The sequence below is a fragment of the Sprattus sprattus genome (genome assembly GCF_963457725.1).
Source record: "Sprattus sprattus genome assembly, chromosome: 6".
Taxonomy (NCBI): domain Eukaryota; kingdom Metazoa; phylum Chordata; class Actinopteri; order Clupeiformes; family Clupeidae; genus Sprattus; species Sprattus sprattus.
The window spans coordinates 5,205,467-5,211,725 of NC_137925.1; positions in this window are offsets into that span (position 1 = coordinate 5,205,467).

The window sequence follows — 6,259 nt, forward strand, 5'->3', positions numbered from 1 at the left end:
CCCCCCCCCTCCCCCATATGGAACCCCAAAGACCCCCCCCCAGCTCACTGTGTTTGTATTATGTCCTTTCTGTACATGTGTCCTGAACAACAGTACTGCCTCTACAACACACACATTCAGTGCACAGCACAGCCCAGCACCGCACCGCACCGCAACTCACAACATAACTGCCTCTATTCCATGCAAACAGCTCTGTACTCCCCTGTAGGGCTCACTGCAGACACCGTAAACGTCAATCATGTCAATCATGTCAATCATGTAGGTGGGCTCACTGAAGCATCATGGGTGAATACGCACATACAGACCAGTAAATGCTGAAGTGTAAAATAGTGTTCCATTATTTCAGTATAGGAAAGCACTTCCTGGAGATTATTCAGCACTGCTGCTTCAGCGTGTCATAGTGATGCAACACATAGACCTTTTTTTATGAACACTTAATAGTGTACAAGTCTGCAATTTCAGACGTGATTTGAGCTGCACATACTTTTATTCTGAACACTTAATAGTGTACAAGTGTGAGAGTTCAGACCGTGATTTGAGCTGCACATACTTTTATTCTGAACACTTAATAGTGTACAAGTGTGCGAGTTCAGACCTTGATTTGAGCTGCACAGATCTTTATTCTGAACACTTAATAGTGTACAAGTGTGCGAGTTCAGACCGTGATTTGAGCTGCAAAGATCTTTATTCTGAACGCTTAATAGTGTTCAAGTGTGCGAGTTCAGACCGTGATGTGAGCTGCACAGACCTTTACATGATTGTGACCTGCCCGGGGTGTTTCCAGTGAGCTGTACGGCTGTGTCTCTTTCCTCTCCCCTCACCAACATCACTGCCTCCCAGCAGACAATCACCGAACCTGTGGCCAACAACACTGCCTCTGTGAACACTCCATCCTCATGTCGTAGACCCACGCCAACAACACTGCCTCTGTGAACACTCCGTCCTCGTGTCATAGACCCACGACAACAACACGGCCTCGGCACGGGGAGTTCAGTGCAACCACACTTTCCCAACACATCATGGGGTTAATAAAAAAAGAAAAGTACGCAAATAAATAAGTGTAAAACAACACAAACAGCTACGCAAAATCACTGTGTCACAGCCAAAGCAGGGTTTCTCCCTCACACATACACACATGCACACACACACACACACGTACAAACTTTTTCTCTCTTTTTCTTCTCACAGTCTGTCTTTCCCCCTGTCCCCCTCTTTCTCTCTCTCTCACACACACAAAGGATGGACAGCTGCTCAAAGCGACCCTCTTATCCATCACAAACAAGGCACAACTTTCTTCTCTTTTTCTCCTGACACTTGTAATACAGCCGGACGCACAAAAATGAAACTGTTATTATGTCAGATCCTTGGATGAAGAGAATGATGATGATGATGATGTTTAATAAAGAATCATGTTTTGTGTGTGTTTATGAAAACAGTGAAACTTTCGGGTTTTTATTTTATTTTTACTAAACACTCCCATGAAGCAGTGATTCAGGCTTCTACAGTTTGACTAACTTCTTTACTATTGTTTTTTGTGAATGAGGACCTAAAAATCTGAATATTGAAAATTACTGAAAGCATAAGTGACATGCGGTACATGGAAGACATTTCTTCACATTTGTCTTTCATGTTCAGGGGATGAAGCAGTTATGGCTCAATGCTGCCCTCTGCAGGACACTAAGGGGTCTGCCCTTTACAGTGGTTTTATGGACTTTTAACCAGATCCTCTGAAACCATACACCAGTTACTGTGTCTCTCTGGCACAGGTGTTTAATAGACTTGGTCCTCTGAATACATACTACATATAATTCTGGGTCAATGAACAAAATCACAAACTTTTTAAGGCTGGCATACAAACTGATACGACTTCCTTGCTTACTTTACCTTTTGTATCCAAGCTTCCCTTTCTTATGAACAATAAGTAAATCATGATAATTATGATATTGATTTTGTATTATTTTAAGCAATTGTGGACCATAAGAAAAGGCAAATACAACTTGAGCACACAATGTCAGATGAGGATGTGCTCTGTACGGGTCTGATAGTACAATTTTATCCTGAAAAAAAAACAACCTTATTCATTGTATTATAAGCATTGACGCATCATAGCATTTCCCTAGATAAGAAAACACAGAGCACGATAGCAACAGAGTACATTTGGCACAACCATTACAAGTTAGTCAAGCAAAAACACAACTCTTTACCTTCACACATACAGTACATTGTGGCCTGCCATCAACGCACATTCATGCTGGACATGTCTTCATCCACGTGACCGGAGATGGTATCTTCTCTCTTCAGGGGCTTTCTGCATCTTTAGACATCATACGGTCTCAATTGCCCTGAGTCTAGGGACAAAACAATAGCAGTAGGGGTATTACCCTACTGTTCCTCTCATCAGATCAATGACCTGGTCCGGCTGTGAGTATCATTTAAACTTTAGAGTCCGCCACAGCAGAATTGCTGCCTACACTCCTTAATGGCCATGAGTTGATGGTGCGTCTGCTTTTTCATCAGAACAGGACCAACAAAAGGAGCATCAGTGCAAGTGTTGCTCCATAATAAAACAAAAGCCTGTGCAGATGTTCCATGGAACACAAAGGCCTGTACAGATGTTCCATGGAACACAAAGGCATGTACAGTGCCACTTGAAAGTATGTGAACCCCTTGAGCAGTTAAGAGTTTTCTCTTGTTATAGCATGATTTTTCAATTTTTTCTTCACCAATTTTCCATAGATGAAATGTCAGGTTTATGTTTATGAATTGCATGTACTTGTTTGGAGGGAATTTTGTGAGTAGCCAAAAAACTACATGAAACATGGAATAAGTGCATGTGCAAAAGTAAGGTTGCAATGGGCAGTTCTCTATGGTGGTTTAATTCATGGGGATTTGACAGTGCCGCATTGTATCCAAGAACTACCCAAATCTAATCGCCCAAAGGCCTATGCAAACGATCCAAGGAGTCGTTGGTGGTTGTGTGTATCGCTGTCCTGGACCGTGTCTCCCAAAAGCATCATTTAACACCTACCAATAGATATATTTAATCATTTGGCAGACACTTTAATCCAAAGCGACGTACAAATGAGAAAACAATCAAGCTACGTGCGATAGAGACCTAGTGATACAATAAATACTACTTTACATAAGGAATAAAAAGTGCAGGAATGTGACTACTGTAAGTGCGAGTTAAGTACTAGTTAGAAGAGATGCCATTAGGGGAAGGATAAGGGGAGGTAGAGGAAGGAAGAGGTAGTGCAAGTTAGGAAAGGAGGTGCTCTCTGAAGAGTTGGGTCTTCAAGAGCTTCTTAAAGGTAGAGAGGGACGCCCCTGTTCTGGTAATGCTAGGCAGCTCGTTTCACCAACGTGGAACTATGAATGAGAATAGTCTAGATTGCCATACTCGCAGACGCCACTGCTGAACGTCGCTCATTAGACGAACGCAGCATCCAGGGGTAACATTTGCCCTTACAAGAGTGAGCGATTTCAAAGTGATAGTCTCTCTATCATTTAATGATGGTAGCTGTTCAGCCACACTATTGGAAAGGCATCCCTGGTGTGCATGAATTTTTACACCTGGATGACGCTGCTGATATGCAAAAGAAATAACGGTGTCTTTGTGCAACTGTTAAACCATCATTTGCATTATATGGTTAGTTCTCTATGGTGGTTTCATTCATGGGGATTAGACAGTGCAGCATTGTTTATGCAAACGATCTAAGGAGTCGTTGGTAGTTGTGTGTCTGTCATGGACCTTGTCTGCCAAAAGCATCATTAAACACCTACGACCTTTTTTTTTTGAAGATGTATCTATTGGCTTTTTTAGCCTTTAACAGGATATAGGACAGTGATGTACTTTGGACAGGAAGTGCATTGTAGCCCGTAAATGGGGAGCTTATTGGCTCACGCCACAGTGACCCCCCCCCCCCCCCCCCGTAGAATAGTCTCGCTGTTCAGCCACACTTTTGGAAAGGCACCCTGGTGTGCATGAATTCTTACACCTGGATGACGCTGCTGAATAGCAAAATAAATAATGGTTTCTTTGTGCAAATGTTAAATTGTGTAGACACTCTGCGTGGCTAAAAAGTAATAGACTTGATTGAATTGATCTTAAATCTTTTCTTTTTCTGTAAAACATGAACAGTTAACAAAAGCTACATGTGGCATGTAAATATATCTAATAGGTTAGACTAGAGTCCAAACCCAGTGAAGAAACGATGACATCACAGGTTAAGAATACACTGTGTACTGGGTAGTGTTGACTTACTAGAGTGCAACTCAAAATTTCAATTCAATCATTCTCTGTAATATTGATATCATCATGATATTTGTATTTCTAAACCTGATTGTTCAAGTTCTTGATTGTGATTGGCTAAAAGCCGTTGCTAAAAGCCAGCATTACCTTACAATTTGACCTGATTACATTCCATATTACTGCGCAGCCAATGGCAAGGCATTCATATAGCGCATTTCATACCCAGTGTTCCATCTGGCTGTTGCGTTGCTTCAAGGGCTGCGTGGCAACGATTTATTTAGGAACTATAATTTTTAGTGGCGGAAGAATGACGGTTTATCATTAAACTATTGTTTCTTAAATTGAATTGTCTTTATTTATGAAACCATATCAAATATGTGTAGTAACAGGTTTAGAAAAGCAATAAGCCCCGCGAGTCCGTGCTTTGCGCTGATTTTAGAACAGGTAAGGGGGTTTAACCTAACAACTCCCTTACCTGTTCTAAAATCAGCGCAAAGCACGGCCTCTTGGGGCTTATTGCTTAATTAAATCATTCTCTGTAATATTGATGTCATGATATTTTTATTTCAGATACAAGTGTTTGTAACACCCTAGCAGAAGCCTACTTCCGAGTGAGCTGAATGTCACTAACTATAGTTCCTCTAAATTAGAACTGCTAGCCTTGAAGTGGGCTATTGCAGAAAAGTGTAAAGATTATGGAGGAAGCCTTGAAGGCAATGCTGTGGCCCCTAGATGGTCAGCCCGTGCCAATATGGGATGGCCACCATTGAGATACAGGGATTCCTTTTAATATTTTGTTGACTGGGACAGACACCAATGAAGAGTGGAGGGATGTCATTTGGGGAGGTTAGAATCTAATCTATCTTTGTACCTTTTCCGATGTAGTTGCCAGGTTGGTTAGCCTTGTTCGCTTTTTCTGGCAAAGAATTCCTACGGTTTGTTGCTGTATTCCGGGTGCTTGGTAAGAAGATGCCGCTTTAGCTTGGCCGGTTTCATACCTTCGTTTGCTAGCAGCTGGAGACACATCACACACATTGGCTTCCCATCGCTGCTTTCAATGAAACCGAATTCTAGGTACTTTGTGTCATATTTTCTTATCTTGCTTGGTTTGGGAGTGTCGCTCACTCTCGCTCTTTTCAAATATTTCTCCATTCCGATCACTGATACTGTTACTCTGATACTCAGATACAAACTGCTCCTTCATTCACGTTACCTGAACGTTCTGATTCGCAATTTATAGTTTCGATCGTTTTGAAGACGACCTTCGCGAAGACTACTATCTGGCATGGGATACTAGGCTCCTCACAGGTCGTCTTCGGAAATTTTTTTAAAAAATACCTTTGGAAGCCAGACTTTTTTGCGGACCCCCTGGCAAGGCTCCCCAGTTTGAGAACCCCTGGGTTAGATAACAGTGTGGGTTCCATGTCGATGTATCTTGTTTGTTTGTTTCTACAGGAGTATTTTATTTTGCTTGTACGGTATAGAAGGAGAGGGAGAGGAAGAGGCTGCCTGGCAAGGTGTATGGTTGACATGTTTTGTTAGAGGTTAGCTGACATGGTGCGTGTGGATTTTAGTTTGGATGGTAGGGGTTTAGTTAAAGAAGTATAGTAAGGGTTGCAGGATACAATAGCAGTGAATAACTGCCGTGCGACAGCGGGAACACATGCCTTACGCTGTACGCAGGATCCCCTGCAGGGACGTGCACAGGAATTTTGAAGGACAGTTGCTTTGCCATGGAAAAAGGGGCAACACATTAATTTGTGTCGCTGCCACGCCCCCGTCCCCTGATGGCAAATTTTGCCAATATTATTCTAAACTCTCACTTACCGCCGCTGCCACTCCCCCGTCATCTGATTGCCAATTTTGCCAATATAATTTTAAACTCTCACTAAACGTTGCTGCCACGCCCCTGTACCCTGATTGCAAATATTATATTTCCTTTGGAGGGGCAACTTCAGTTGAGGAGGGCAAACGGGAAGTTGCCCGAGCAACCTTAGCCCACTCCTG